The 17,040-nt window shown below is 37.0% G+C and overlaps 1 protein-coding gene across 2 annotated transcripts in view; it reads right to left on the bottom strand.

The window, feature by feature from the left end:
• Positions 1 to 17,040, bottom strand: part of LOC131438211 (uncharacterized) — a 290,745-nt gene that overhangs the window by 72,896 nt on the left and 200,809 nt on the right. For both annotated transcript variants that reach the window (XM_058608080.1, XM_058608079.1), the window contains exon 5: positions 2,779 to 2,944. The gene's annotated coding sequence lies outside the window, so the exon portion shown is untranslated. The remainder of the gene's footprint in view (positions 1 to 2,778; positions 2,945 to 17,040) is intronic.

The raw sequence follows: 17,040 nt of genomic DNA on the forward strand, positions 1-17,040 counted from the left end.
GAGATCTAAGGGCTGAGGCCAGTAGGTCGCGTATAACTACGTGGCTCGCTCTGCGTATTACATTTCCCTCCATGCTCTCTCGCATATGTGCAAAATGACTCTCGATGGGCCGGGTAGCCAAGAAAGTTTTGATATTTTCGGTTACAAGTTTGACTACATAACATAAAATCGAATAAAGCTACCGCTTGTTTGGCAGCCTTTCTGAGCCGATTTTATTTCTCTCTCGTGTTTCGTTACGTTACCAGGAAACTGGAGCAGGAAAAATGGCGCCGCCATAGAAATCGACTTACCTTCAAAAAAATAATTTTCATTTTATTTTCATCGCGACAACATATATGTTTTTATGCAATAATCGCATCTAAATTAATTATCTAGACATTGCCACGATAGATTTTTGATCTATGCTTTTGAAGGCGAGATATTCAATGAACAAGTTGCCGTTTTCAGCTATGCAATTCGTCCTTCAGAAAAAAAAGATGTTCCCGACCGCTAAAATCAATGAATCATTCTGAAATTTTCACAGCATAATCTAAACTAACTTTCTAAGAGATTGTCAGTTGGATTTTATGATATTCGTGAACGTTTCTGAGAAAATCAGATTTGAAGCGTGAAAATAGCCCTCTAAATCACCCTAAAACACACTGGCCTCAGCCCTTAATACCATGTAATGCGTCAATGTGTAGCATCATACTACAATATTAGGTTGATGTCAGAGTGAGTGCGGAACGCGAACCGAAGCGAAGCGATTCAATGCGATGTACGGCCTTCGCCTCGCATTCACTCTGATAGGTTCGCTTTGATCAAATGCAACTAGCTCGCACGCGCTCCTCTACGCTTCGCGTGACGCTTTCACTCTGACTGCATTCTTAGAAAAGAAGCCTTAACGCTGTCCGATTGATAGAAGAAGACTTTTAATTAATAGTGAGTTATCTGAATATAATTCAGATTACTGGTATTAGAAACATTCTTCGCCAGAGAAAGATCACTAACTCAGAAGCAAAAACGCCCTTGGTGAAATAAAAAAAATCATTTTATTCATTCAAATTGATTTAAAAAGTTGTGTAATAATTGGAAAAAAATGAAGATGTTCGATGATGTTTGGCAGAATACAAACCATTTTGTTCAGTGGAAATAATCGAATACTAAACCCGTCCAAATCACATAGGAGTCTTTTGAATCGTCGTCCTTTCGTCAAGTAGGTGAAGCATTAATATTACCCTTCATTTCTTATCTCCGGTTTTGGTAGTAATTCAATATAGATGAAGTGCAAAAGACAGCTCGATTTGAACGAAGTATGTGTAAAATTACATCCGTGCAAAATAAATGGATAAATACTGAAAACACTTAGACTCATTTCGAAAAAAAAACGCAAGCATTGAACCAGTTGGTACATCGATATTGAGGCCAATTTCTAGTTACTATAGAATTAAACTGTATCCAGACAGGAAAGATGCTCCAATAAACGCGAGTAACTATCCAGCTGAGTGATCTTCCAGAAAGTACATAAATATTCATTAATCTATGTATGTTCCTGAGCAGTTACTTCGCTCATGCGATGTTGGATCGTTGGTGCGAACAAAATCTAATCGCTAATTTCCGTTTCCCCACGACTGCCCTGGCCATCACCCATCAGAACGGTGTATGTTGGTAGCTACAGCTCAAACATGCAATTGTTAAGAAAAAATTTTAATCAACGGCTCATAAAGTGTTACGATTCGTTCTCGATCCCAGCCGACACGGTGACTGAAACAGACTGTGACACATAGGTTGAGGTCCGCCAGGCAGGTTGAGTCTCGGGTATCGGAACGAGTCAGGATCCTCGCAAGCAAGGGTGGTGATGATGATAATAATGGATGATTGCACACCTCACCTTGTCCCGAGGGGCTCATCTTAGGCGCAGACATACGGATAGACAGTTTTTCCCCGGCACTTCGGGAGCCGTTTGATTCAGCGCTCCCGGGTTCTCAGCGGGTTGCGATAATAGAATTTAATGATGATAAAGGGTAATTACTGTTAGAGCACGAAATTACTATCATCACGACGAGATTTTATTAATACCTAATAGTACGTGTTTGCTATTTTCTGTGTCTTTGCCAATAGAGTAGTCTCTCTGAACGATTTTAAATTAATTTTACAGTTCTTAATGACCGGCTGAAGCTTATTGCCATAATTGAAACAGCTGAAGACAAATATGCTAAGATAAAATTGAGCCATCCGGTGAACTGAAGATGACTGCTATCAATAACGAATCTGCATCAGGCAGAACCAGCCAGAGGTAATCAATTTGTTACGTTTCTAACGGTTTTCGAATTACCGGAGAATAGAATCACGTTCGGTCGTTTCAATAAACTGCCAGCTTTGATTTTAACCTTTAAACCTTTTCCCAATGTTCATGCGCTCACGCTCTCACGGTCAATCGTCTATTTTTAGCCGGCCCTCAGAAACCTATTGATGGGGAAAGCAAAGAGTACAGCACTGCTTCTATGCACACCTTCTATGCACTCCACGGAACGAGAAAGGTAAATACTGATAATAAATTGTGTAATTTAATCACCAGACTTTATCGGCTTTATTTTTTATTTCCTCCCTAGAGTCCCCGAGGAAAGATGGTTCTCAAGATGTCGGTGTTGTCGGAGAATATGAAAAGTTGCTTTCCCTTCTTTTATTGCGATGAAATAAATAAATGGTCGACTCGGAACCATTGGAGTGGAGGAGAATTTTTGAAATACCGTTGTATTTTTCTTTTACACCAAACCAATTTATTGCACCATAACTTACCATACGTACTGGAGTGATCGATTGTGATCGATTACGTAGAACAGGTTGTTGTTGTTTTTTTGTGGTGATGGTGCTGTATTCTAACGGTACGGTAAATGGCGTTGGAATCCTGACGACGTACGCGGGAGCATTACGGTAATAATAGCATCCAAGATGGAAGTGTAACCTGAAAAAAAAACGAAGATAAAAAATATATTTTATTCTCGAAGATTGTTTTTAGTTTGGATTTTATGGTATTTTCACTGTTTGATTCATTATACAATTATATTTCGTTTATATTGACGACTTAGTAAAACTTTTCAACTCTTTACTGAATGCTAGGACACAAATAAAATAAATTTCGAGATTTTATTCTCTTCGAGCAGCTGCTTCTTGTTGTAGTGTAATACCTCAATGCACAAGTTGGATGCTTTAAAGTTGCAGCTTTAGACGGTTACATTTTTTACAGTTTGAACGAAATCAGATCAGATCAGAATTAGATCCAAATGTCAAATGTGAAAAAAAAAGAATTAGATCAGTGGAAACCAGAGCTGCTAAATGTCACTATCAACGAGCAACTTTGCACGACGAAGATTGGAAAGTTTATGTCACTGGACTACTGCCGACCAGGCTCTACCAATCATCATATATTGAGTGTCTGAGAGCCGATCTGTCATAACTTAAATTCTCTTGACATTATACTCACCAGGACGCTCATTGATTGCCGATGCGATTGATATTATCTTCATTTCTCCTGTCACTGCTTGATTACGACGTGACTAAATATTAATCAAGCAGCATAAACATTGAATTAAATTCATGTACACCAATAAACTCCGAAATCCGATGACTTTTTACAAAGAACAATTAACTTTATCAATTTATGTTTATGTTAGTACTCTCATGGAATTTTTTTACTTCAACAGGGAATAGGAGAATGAGAGAGAGAACAAAATGCGTCACCTGTCTTTGACTGAGAATACTTCTACTTAGTCATTGAACTATCGAGTATCTCATTTGATAGACACATTGACCGTACCGATTACAGTTGATGATGATTTTAGTCAGTCTGTCAAGGTCATTTGACATGACTGACAATTTGCAGCTCTGATGGAAACAGAAGATGGAATTCTTCAAATTTACCCGCAATTGCTGGCTGCGATTGCCCAGTAATTTTCAATTGTTCAACCTGAAGAGTACGATCAGTTAAATAATTTTGAATCATTTTGATCAAATAAATAGGAAACTGGAAATCAGACATTTTTGCTATTAAACCTTTATGCCAAACACTGTCGAATGCTTTTTCTATGTCTAGAAGAGCAACTCCAGTGGATAACCCAGAAGATTTATTTGCTTTTATCATGTTCGTTACTCTGACAAGTTGATGAGTAGTTGAATGTTCATGACGAAATCCAAACTGCTCTGGTAAACAAATTGAATTCTCATTTATATGAGACATCATTCTCAACAAGATAATTTTTTTCAAAAAGTTTACTGATACAAGAAAGTAAGCTAATTGGTCGATAACTTGATGTTTCTGCTGGATTTTTATCAGGTTTCAGGATAGGAATTACTTTAGCGTTTTTCCATCTTTTTGGGAAGTAAGCTAAAGAAAAACACTTGTTGAAAATTTTAACCAAGAGTCTCAAGGCAACAGCGGGAAGATATTTTTAATAAGAATATTAAAGATTCCATCATTACCAGGAGCCTTCATGTTTTTAAGTGTCTTAATAATTGACTTAATTTCATCAAAATTCGTCTCAATAATGTCATCTTGTGATAACACTTGAGTTGAAATATGATCATATTTCAGTGAGACTTCATTTTTAATAGGACTCACAACGTTCAAATTAAAATTGTGGACACTCTCGAACTGTTGAGCAAGTTTTTGAGCTTTTTCGCCATTTGTAAGAAGTATTTAATATCCTTCCTTGAGAGCAGGAATTGGTTTCTGAGGTTTCTTAAGAACCTTAGAAAGTTTCCAGAAAGGTTTAGAATATGGTTTAATTTGTTCAACTTCTTTAGCGAAATTTTTATTTCACAAAAGAGTAAATCTATGTTTAATTTCTTTTTGTAAAACCTTAACTATGTTTTTCATAGCAGGATCACGAGAACGTTGATATTGTCGTCGACGAACATTCTTAAACCGAATGAGCAGTTGAAAATTGTCATCGATGATAGGAGAATTTAATTTAGTTTGAGCTTTGGGAACTGAAAGATTTTTAGCTTCGATAATATAATGATTCAAATTATCTATTGCTGTGTCGATGTCCGCGGAATTTTCTAAAATAGTTTCATGATCCACATGATTTTCAATGTGAGATCTGTAATCCAACCAATTAGCTATGATAGTTGAATATATAACTAATTGGATTAATTAAAGCTTCGTTGGAAAGTCTGAATGTTACAGGAAGATGATCTGAGTCAAAGTCAGCATAAGTAATCGGTGACAAATGTGACTTTGATCTGTTAGAACCAGATCAATTGTAGACGGGTTTTTCACGGAAGAGAAACAAGTCGGATTACTGGGATGAAGAACTGTGAAGTAACCAGCTGAGAGTTGATTATGAAGTATTTTACCATTACTGTTATTTTGCCTACAATTCCACTGGACATGCTTAGCATTTAAGTCCCCTATTACGAAAAATTTCGATCGATATCTTGTAAGTTTTTGCAAATCGCCTTTAAAGAAATTTAATTGTTCGCCGGTGCATTGGAATGGCAAATATGCTCCAGTGATGAAATAAATTCCATGATTGGTTTCAACTTCGATTCCCAAGCTTTCAATAACTTTAGTATTGAAAGAAGGTAAAATTCGATGTTTAATTTGCCGTTGGACAAAAATAACAACTCCACCACCCATTCCAGTAAACCTCACAAATCAATGAACTACATAATGTGGATTGCTTTTCAATTTGACATTTGGTTCAAGAAAAGTTTCTGTCACAATGGCAATATGAATTTTGTGAACTTTGAGGAAATTATAAAATTCATCTTCACTCGATTTTAAAGATCGAGCATTCCAATTTAAAAGATTCAAATAATTGTTCAACATCACTGTTAAATTTTAAATTCATTATAATATTATTTGCAAATTGCCATCCGATTTGAAATGCTTCAAAAAGTGATGAAGTCGAATTCATTCGGATGATCATTTGAAAAAGTTGATCTTGTAGGTAGATCATTTTATGCTCAGTTATATCGCCTAAATCGACTTCGTTTAAAGAAGCGAATGGCATTGAAGGAATATTGGTAGGTAGACTGCCATTAGAAGAAGATGATTTGGCCGATGTACCTATTAATAAATTGTGTTCGTTAGAAGATGAACTGGAAGGCGTTCTTGTGTTTTGATTATTTACATTAGAAGAATTAAGAGGTATTTGTCTACCTGCTACCAAAGCGTAACTGTCATTAGAAGAAGAAATTGTTTTCGTTAGAAGACGAATTGGAAGGCGTACCTTTTTTTTCGTTTTAAATTCGAAGAAATAAGTGTCGTAGAAGAATTGCTTTTTATATTTCATTTCATTTAGCAGTCGCGCTCGAGCAAGAACAATGTGTGGTTAAAGAATTGCAACAGAAGTTCAACTGGGAAAGCAATAGTCAATATATTATAATGCTTTGCTGAAGGAACGAATGAATCCTACAACCTTTGCAAAGATTTGAAATATTTGTAAACAGCTGTCTGCAAGTAACTATATTTGGAAAGTATGTATCTTTTCAAAAAAGAATAAAAAAAAGTGTGACATTTTGTCCCATTGTAAACGTTTTTTGTCGTTTTCGCTTGAGAAACATAAAACTAACCCAGGCTTGTTTTATTAAAACAAAAAAACTCACGTAACATAGTTGGCTTTGATCTAACTTGGGCCGACGAAAACATGTGTGTTAGGAACATCCTAACACACGAAATCATTCCCAGTATTCAAAGGTTGTGAGTATGGCCTGCTGTTGCCGTTTTCGTCGGCGTCAATCGACGCTAGAAAACATCACACCGTAAAAACGTTGCATAACTGTTCGGTCTTACGATTATGCTGCCACGGATGATTCCAGGGCTGAGTTTTGACTGAAATAGCTGCATTTTCCGTGGAAAGAGCGTGCTCGGAAGCCATAAATATAATTTGCATAAATTAATGACCAAGTAGTATCTGTTTCCCCGTGTGCCAGTTAAATGTTCGTTGGGAAAAACTAGATGACAATCGTGGCGCTGGTGACCGAGCCGATCATGCTGTCCTGGTCGGCCGCAGTCACGGTGTTTTGCTACAAAGAACTTGGCCGCTACCTGCATTTGGGGGGGGGACGACGCCATCATCAGGAACGGATCGTAAATAAATATATAGGACACTTTCGTGTTGGGAGAAGTTTGTTCGCCCGGTTGGGATCGGGAACGACGTTATTTTCGCCGATGGCGATGACCGATACGACGAGGCGAGGCTCAAGCTGTGGAAGCGAGTCGAGTGGAAAACAAAGTTCAAGATCGAGGATTAATTAGAAGGCATTCTAACTGTTTCTGCGAGGCGTGAACTACAGGAAAAAGCGGCACTTTAGTGGCAGATACTGTCTTGCAGTGTAAATATTCAGTGATGACGGGAAAACTACCGTTATTTTTCTTTGTGACTAGCATTACATAAAAAAACATTACTGATTTCTCCATTTGAGCAGTTATGAATGAAGCATTGAACTACACACAATCTTTTTGTATGACGTAAATATGAAATGTTTTTATAAAAATTTAGTATAAGAAGATTTTAAGGTTATTAAATATAAACAGCATTTGTGGAACATCACATCAACTTTGGACAAAATTCTGCTGATGCTGGCTCCCGTACATACTTATCTAGGATTGAAAAGACGAGCGCAAGCGCAACTCAAGTACATGTTTGGCTTAAGTTCTTCGAAGTAACTACATGAGTCGGAAAGTTCACGATGTCAGTTTTCTGGGTTTGTCGTGGTACACTTTTGATAGACTATCTATATTGAAGACCGAGATCCCTGTGCGGAGAATCTGTGGAATGCTCTTATATTAAGTACGTGAGTATCGTTACCATAATTAAAAATCAACGACTTAAGGTTTCCTATCCAGCTTGTTCACCTGATTTGGCTTCCTCGAACTATTATCTGTTTCCTAGGCTGGGATAAATCGATGTGAGTTTTTTCAGACCGCTACTTCCCGAATGTGAAACCGAAACCAGTATAACCAAAGTAAGTTTGTATGGTCAGCAACTAATATGCCCTTTAATGTATTCCGTTCTCCACGAATCGGAGTGATGGGGGCTATCCCAAACCACTTCTTCTTATATTCTAATATAAATTTAAGGAAATCAGTTTAGGAGTCTCCGAATTAAGTTAATGTATAGCCCTACTTGTGATAAGTTTTCTTCTATTGCTCTTATTAATGGAAGCAACCCGACACGTACCCAGAGGGGGACCCAAGGAGCCCTGGTTCTAAACACTACCATTTTTATATACTATTTACAGATACATTTTTTGTACATTTTACAAAACTTCACGAACAGAGATATCAATTCTCCCAAAATTCATTTTTGGAAGGCAAAACGGTGAAAGAAACCAAAACAAGTTGTATCAATATTATGAGACTAAGGCTCTTTCCAGCCTCCAGCTGCGAACCCATGTTACTGCACACCTCGAAGAAACCCTGTGATTTTACATCTCATTAGGTGTACATAAATGGGCGTTGCAGTTCACGCAAATTTACGTGGAAGAACATTCAATATTGTGTCTAAAATTCCATGAATGAATTTCATTGAAATGAAAAAAAAATGAATACTGATAGTGACCGCCGCGACTTGAACCGAGAATCGTCGGGTCACGAAGTACGTCTGTTAATCGACTGATCCACACAGCACACATCTGCTTGGCTAGTCAAAGTTGCATCGAAATTCATACAGTCGCACCTGCTAGCAGAATGCAAGTTACATTCGAACCAGTAAAATTCATGATAATCTAACATTAAGTCATTACAAATGAAATTTTCCGTCATTTAATGAATAAGGTCTTTATGAATAACAGAATATGAGGGATTGAGTCACCTGTGAAATTCAATTTTTTTTTGTGTGTGTCGTAAGCATTCTTATGCAAAAATAGAAGCAACGAAGAAGAATGGCTAACAAAAAATATGTTATTGTTCTAGTTAGATATTCATTTAATGCCTGTTACCATACTTTCCAACAAATTTTCGATCAGATATTTTCATTACGATAAAAAATTGAGACTTTAATCGATTTATAATGCTCGATTGTTTGTTTACCATGTTTTGAACGATCTTCAGAATTGGTTTGAATTTTGGTGTAAGTAGATAACTTTTGACGAAACCTGGACACATTTTTGTATTATTGTGCTTTATTTGAGCGATTCTGCAGTATGGATTTATATGTATCGATTATTCATCAAACAGATATGGGCTTCTGTGGCTCAGTCGATAACAGGCGTGCTTTGAGATCTAATGTTTCTCGGTTCAAGCCGCGCTGCTGCTATCAATCTTTTGTTTTTTTTTATTTTATTCGGATTCAATCCATGTAAATCACACAATGTTAAATGAAATTTATGTGCATCTTATAACATGTAAATTCATAAGATTTTTTCGAACTGTGCATGGCAAAAAATAACGTTTTAAGGTCCGGATCGTTTCCCCATCCGCCTTATTCACCCGATATGACTTTCTCAAACTATAATCTGTTCACAAATCTCAAGCCATCTCTTAGAAATCGATGTGAATTTCGTTTTGGAATTTTTATTGCTGCTTTCGAATACGTTCTTATGGCCATAAACTGATATGCCTACTAATTGAGATAGATTTGAGGCTCGTTCAAAAGATAGTTTTCGTTTTTCTAAAATCGAAACAAGTGATAATTGCTCATACTAAAATGTTCATGATGATTGTTCACAATATGTTCCTTTAAATGAAGGTGCTTTCTGTTTGGATGTGCTTTTTTCAATAATTGAATTGTCTTTATTTTCAATTACTATTTGCTACTCTAGCTGTTGCTTTTTAGGTACGAGTAGGTTTGGGATTTATGTTCTGTAATTTGGGTAAGCATGAGAAGGATATCGTGGGAATGCATCTCGCTAGTATGAGTTAGGGTTAGTCTGGTGCGATCTGATGCTTGGGATTCCCTTTGAGTGATTGAAATTAGTTCTGATTTTGGTTTTAACGATAAATAATTATAATTTGAACGATACATAATTGAAGTTGATCTGTTACTCAAGGGAGCTATTCTGAACCGCTCCTGTTCATACTGATCGTGAATGATCAATGCAGTGAATTGTGGATCGTTGTGTTCTACTAATGGACACTGAGTTGTGAGTTATAGTTAAGAAAGTTTTGCTAGTTAAAACCGTATACCAACCAAGTTACAAGATCTTGAATTTAAAACAGTTATCACGTGTTGTGAAAATTGGCTCAGCCTCCCCTGAGAAATCGGTGTTTTTTCGCTCTTTCCTAGAAAAGTTTACTGAATAGTTTTAAAGTATTTGTCCCTTTTTACATTGTTATCATCAAAAACATTCGCATGGAAATGAAGGTTTTAAGACTCGTCACTCTGAACCGGAATTGACTCCGGCAGTCTATGGAATTACATGACATGAGAAAGGTAATTTTTTTTCCTTTTAACACCTAGAACTTTTTAACTTAATTCTACACAGTTCCATCCAAAATATATGGCAATGCACTTGAATTGCAAATTATATTTAATTCGGAAACTCTTATTAATTGATATGTACTTCTGAATCTGCTCTCACGGTTCCAAGAAACCGGAGAACTTGAAGAACACTGAAAATTTGATATATAATTAATCTTTCGTTACATTGCTTTTTTCTTCTCTGAGAGCCCCTCCCGAAACGAAATCCTGGGTACGAGCCTGGATGCAACATCTGCCCTATGTTATCAATTTTAAATAGGGTATTTGCCGGAGTGCCGACTTTGTATTTATCGATATTCGTTCAAAAAATGTTTAAAAAATGAGTACTTTCGGAACGAATTCGGTGATTAGACCTCGGAGGACGATATTGGAATATAGTTTTAAAAACAAGACGACGGACTTTCGGTTTATTGATATTCTTTGAAAATTCTGACAACACAAAAATTCAAAACATGTTTTAAGAACAGACTACAGAAAACGATGTTTGGAGTCGTTTAATAACCCAAGAGAGATTGCTTCAAAGTTGTAACAAAATAGGTACATTTGAAACGGATTTGGTTATTAGACTTTAGAAAACGGAAATACGATATATTGAAATTACGTTCTACGTTTTAGATCTCGCTTTTTTCAAGTGTTAGATCCGAGGCAGCATTTACGTAGGAGTATATATAAAAAAGAATTTCTAAGATATACCAATTAAATGCGTTTTCCTAAATTCAGATCAGTATCTAGAAGACGCAACCGTTGGTAGAAGACGAGATAGACTATGAAAATTCCACTGCGGGCCGGGCGGAGAAAAATTTGATGCTCAACACTCAGCCAATCAGATAATCATACCAAAACGATACTTTTCGCACTCACCTCTGATAGAAAAGGTCGCTGATGTGAAAGACTGGAAAGTACTATTATTGGGAAAGTTGTTTCTCCCTTCGGATCGTTTGCTTTCCTTGATGGTAAGGTCGATCGTCGAAACGGGCCATAAAAAGAAGCATAAAAGTACCATCAACCGATGATCGGTGGTGGGCCGTGGCCATGCCAGCATAATGATAGGTTCTGTTCGCCAAGGTTTAGCATTTGGACCTGATATCGCACCGGTTCCTAGAAAGCGACTATCAAAAAGCATGGGTTTTTTTTCTGGAGTTATATTACAAATGCTTTTCCAGATGAAAGCAAAAAAAAATTAGTTTGTCTGAAAACCTGAATTGTTCATTGACGAGACGGCGAAGCGGCGTAGAATGGGCGTTTTTCGCACACTGCAAAATATTGTTTCGAACCTTCGTCAGTTTAAGGCCTCAACTTGACGGCGTCGAATGGGTGGGTTCTTGCCGCACTTTGGTAAATTGCTTTTGCTACGACGAAGTGTTATTATGAGATCCCACATCGTTTGAAAATTATAGGATGCGATATGAATTTCCGCTGCAAAGACAAACGAATGTTTTCTCTGCTACACACGCTATAATTAGTGATGGTATACTCTTTGAAGGTTAATTTTTTTAAATCAATCTTACCGAATTAGATCATCGATCTTATTTGCATGTCAACATAGATTTGATACATTTCCTATTTGAAGTGAAACCCTGAACGTCATAATTAAACCAGTCTCACAAGAAGGGCACAATTATTTGCTAAGGTTAATGTCAGAGTGAGCGCGGAACGCGAAGCGAGGCGAAGCGTTTTGATGCGATGTAATGTTATCGCATCGCGTTCACTGTGACATGCTTGCTTTGATTGAAATTAACTAACTTGCACGCGCGTGTGGACGTTTCGCAAATCGCGTTCACTCTGACAGCAACCTAACTCTGTTTGAAGCACATCCGAGCATTGAATCGAATCATTATTTTGCTAACCATTCAGTTTGCTTTCCTCTCGATACCGCAAACGAGAATGGAAGCTTTTTATATGATGCTGGAAAGAGTGACGGAAAAGTAAATATTGACACACACACGAAATAAACTGGATCAATGTCGAGAAATGGTCAAGATCGTTAAATCGACTCTACCTCGAGATGGTAAAGTAACGCAGGCAAGTTCATTACAATTTAGTGTGTTTCAATGTGTCTTTGTCTATGAGCTGAAAACAAACGGATATTTATTGTAAGGTTGCTGTTTTAGAAGTGTGCAAGATATTTAATTTATTTAATTAGTGATCCCCTTATCCTCGACAAGGTTGAAATCTCTACGAACCGATCATTAGTTCGATAACTCATAACCGATCAACTTCCGCCATGCGGAGAAAAGACCAACCGTTTCCCAAAGAACAGCAATTAAAAGCTCGCCCCTTTCCAGCTAAATAGATTCTTAGGTATTTGATAAAGAAACAAATCACTTTACGAGTGATGTGGCATTGATAGCGACAGTGACGACGATCCGTCTGCCCTCCTAAGGCTGACACAGTGCAAAACCAAGCACCGGAACCGATACGGTTTTTGATAGTTGCTTAATTAATAAACCATAATTAGTTAGGTTCTGCTCGATTGGCTGATATCGATCTTTGCGCCCTGCTCGGTTGCCCTGCCGTTTTACCTTGCTCTTTGCTGGTTCTGGTTCTACGACTGGGAAAAGTGTTCTCGTTGATTAATTTTAGATCGTTCTAGTGTTCCGCAGTAAAAAAGGCTCCGGGCCAGTCAATCTATGCTGACGGTTTTAGGATGAACTTTTACGATAACGATGTTACCCATGTTTGTTTGCTAACTTGGACTTTTTGGACGCTTGTAAATCTGTCGTTTACTAGCATTGGAATCGTTTCCTTCACATTGCTACAGTGCAATCCTCTACATACATTGAAATATTGTACTAGCTGAATTATAAGAAAACTCTACGATTCTCTAAATTCTAAATGCCGTGCATGTAGAAGAATTTGTCTTTGGACGTGGCTCACCGGCTGCAGTCCACTCAGGTGATGTTTCCATGTTTCATCCATTGTCACATATCGACGCAAAAAATGTAAACACAGTGCCTTCTGTTATCTTTACAGCTTCGGCTATCTTATGCAATGTCAATTTACTATTAGATATAACCAGTGTTGTGAGCTTTTTTTATGTTTTCTGGAGTAACCACCTTAATTGGACTACAAGAACGTTCACCATCATCGGTGTTTGTACGCCTATGTTTAAATTCAGAAAACCAATAACAAATGATTCCTTTCGATGGAGTAGAGTCTGGATAACATTTTTGAATTGCTGTACTTGCAGAGTTTTTTTTCTCATCACGAAGTAATGATAAATTAACACTTGAAATTGTTTTGAATCCATTTTTTAAAACAACAATGACTAAGGTAGCTTCATTGAAATGGTTGTCACTTTTTCCGGATAATCGAAATGTAATAAAATTTCACATAAAATCCTTTGAAAGTCCAAACGACGTTTATGGAGTACCATAAACTCCATAAACGTCGTTTGGATTTTACAACGATAGCGCAATCTGTGTGTCAGCCACTAGAGTTTGGAAAATCATGATTAAAAAAAACAGTTCATTTCATACACAAAACTCTGAATCTCGAAGTTCGCGAGTGATTTTTTGTATCAGCGAAATTTGATGACAAATTTTCACCCACAGAAATATCGAAAAGTCTCTGCCAGTAATACCTGCAATATTTAATTATTATATTCTCATTAATAATAAAAATTTGTAACGAAATCGCAACTGGTTGCGATATTTTCGAAGCATGTAGGATGGTCGATATGAGCAAAAATATTTTGTCCATATCCCAAATTGTGGTTATAGCGACGAAAGGCTGTTTTAATTCCAGCTGGTTTATAATGCTGCACTATTTAGATTAAACCCAATCAAACGCTATTTAGCATGTATTTGATTCATAAAAGTAACATGAGAGCAACACTTTGCATGTCTCAAACACACAGCAGGCGCAGCGTTTGAGGTGGCGTAGCAATAACCTGCGCTCCTGTTACTTCTGCGTATGATATTCAATCTAAATTGAGAAATATTTTTTCCATTTTTCGTGTAGAAAAATTATGCAATCACTGTGAAAACCAACTTTTGAACTCAGTTCGTCGAGTACGCAAAACGTGTATGTGTATGTGTAACTTTTCTCGGAGCTGGCTAAACTGATTTTCACAAACTTGGATTCAAACGAAAGGTCTTGTGGTCCCATACAAAATTCCTGATTTTTTTAATCTGGTTTCCGGCTCCGGAATTAAGGAGTAAAAAGAGCAAAAAGATGAAAAATTGTGTACTAACTTTTCTCACAGATTTTAGATTTTCACAAAATTAGAGTTATATGGAAGGTCTTATGATTTCATCGAAAATTCCTGATTTTTATTTTATTTCCGACTTCCGGTTCCAGGATTACAGGGTGATTAGTACAAAAATTACAATTTCAAATTACTTACTCACTTTTCTCAGAGATTTCGTGACCGATTTAGATTCAAACGAATGGTCTTATGGTCCTATACAGAAATTATGAATTTCATCTGGATCCGATTTCCGGAATTACAGGATAAAGAGTGTTGAACATTGCAAGCAGTTATACTGATCAGGGATGCAAAACACGGAAAAACAGGGTTCCTGGGGGCTCAAGTCAGTTCCAATCGATAGACCTTGTCAATTGACGGCCAAACGTATCTATTCCGGCTATACCAGTCCCCGGCTTCCGGTTCCGGGAGCACCGGAAATAGTGGTCACAAACTCTAAAATCGAACGAACTTACTTTTTTCGGCGATGACTTATGGTCTTATGATTCCATACATAACTCCTGAATTTCATTCGATTATAAAAGATCCGGAGTTACAAGGTAATGAGTGTCGAAAATTTCAAACCGTTCGGAGGAAGAAAACACCTAAGCGAGTTCATCGGCATCGAACACACATGAGTCCGAGTTTTCAACCGTTTTGAAGAAAACATAATCACGATCGGTGTGTGATTTTTGTTGAATACGCTGCTGAGATAAAGACAGGATAATGAATAATAAAAATGTCTCACCTTCATACTTCATAATTTTCGAAACAGATTGTAAAACTTTTTCGAACCTGTAGGCCTATTTTATGACCCTAAAAACTTACTGCAACATTCGACAGTCTCCCGATTTCGGTTCCGGAAACAGTTATTCAAATGTCCATTATGAAACTTGCATCGATCTCTCGTCAAATGTTAATGAGAAAGGCACCATTACAGCACTAGGTGGATTAAGATAGAATTTTGTTAATGATTTTATTATCAGTATACTAATATTAATCACAGCACTTGCACTACTATGCTTAAGAACGCTGCACACGACCGATTCAGTCAATTTCAACGAAATTTCGTCGGAATTTCGAAGTGGGTTTCCAAAATATTTTCGATTCGCGGCTTCTATCAAGTATAACTTATTCGAAACAGAAGTACATAATCGTGAGTGTGAGATTGTAAATACCTTGCTTAAAATATCTAGATATTCGTTAGAAGCGATCTAGTAAGAACGATGTAGGCCCTGAAAATAACACGAGACTGTATCCCTGGTAATGTGATATTTGTATCCATGGTGATACCATGGGTATTATTCAATCGTATGTCGTTTTCGCATGATGCCAAACCTAACCCTGTTTCCACCATAACTGCAGTCAAATTGTTTGTTTTATGCCAATTTCGAACCTAGTTTCAACGTTTTTGAACTGAAATTCGAGTCAGTTTAGAACCCGGTTTTTTATCGGGTTTACTCTCACCTCCGTTCCTAACCGGGTTCGAGATTAGCAACGGGGGTAAGATTAAACCCGAAATAAAAATTGTGTCAAAAAAGAAGTTGTAGGTACACAATGGATTTTGTATAAAATGTACACTGAAAATGAAAATGCCTATGGACTGCTACTTACTAAATGCAGCCATTTTCGTGATATATTAGAAACAAAATCCAGAAAAATGTATATTTCATGAGAATGAAAAAAAAAAACAGTTTTCATCCACCTAGCCTTTCTCGTATTTCATATATTCTCATATATAAAAGTGTTTATAATTCTTCAAAATAATTTTCTTCAATTCTTAAAAACAAAAAGGTTTGTTTTGTAAACTAGTATAACCTACAGAGTGAAACAGTACTCAGGTCGATTAGGCCATCTTTGAGCAAACGAAAAAAGGTACTTCTGAAACCGGAATCTGGGAACCGGTAGCTCGGAAGTTGGTTCGAGAGAAGTGACTTCCATTTTTGAGTCTATGACTACAATCTTCGGTCATTCATCAAAAACCCAAGAACAAGGAAAGTTAAATTAATGTTTGGCCGTCTACTGACAATGACTACCGATTGGAATAGTTTCGAGGTTAGTTACGAATTTTTTTACGTGTTTTGTTTCGCCACTTCAAGAGACGGTATCCCATCTTTAACACACTTCATCATATAATTCTGGAACCGGAAGTTGGATCCGGATAAAATGGGACCATGAGACTATTCATTTGAATCTAAATTTGTTGTAATCGGTCACGCCATCTCTGAGAAAAGTAAGGAAGTAATTTGTAATAAGATTTTTTTCACTAATCACCCTGTAACTTCGGAATCGAAAATCGGATCAAAATAAAATTCAGGAACTTTGTACAGGACAATTGTACCATTCATTTGAATCTAAGTTTGTAAAACTCGTTTCAGGCGCCTCTGAGGAAAGTGAGTGCACTTATTTTCATTTGTTTGCGCATATCACCCTGTGATTCCG

The sequence above is a fragment of the Malaya genurostris genome, chromosome 3 (assembly GCF_030247185.1).
Source record: "Malaya genurostris strain Urasoe2022 chromosome 3, Malgen_1.1, whole genome shotgun sequence".
Taxonomy (NCBI): Eukaryota; Metazoa; Arthropoda; class Insecta; order Diptera; family Culicidae; genus Malaya; species Malaya genurostris.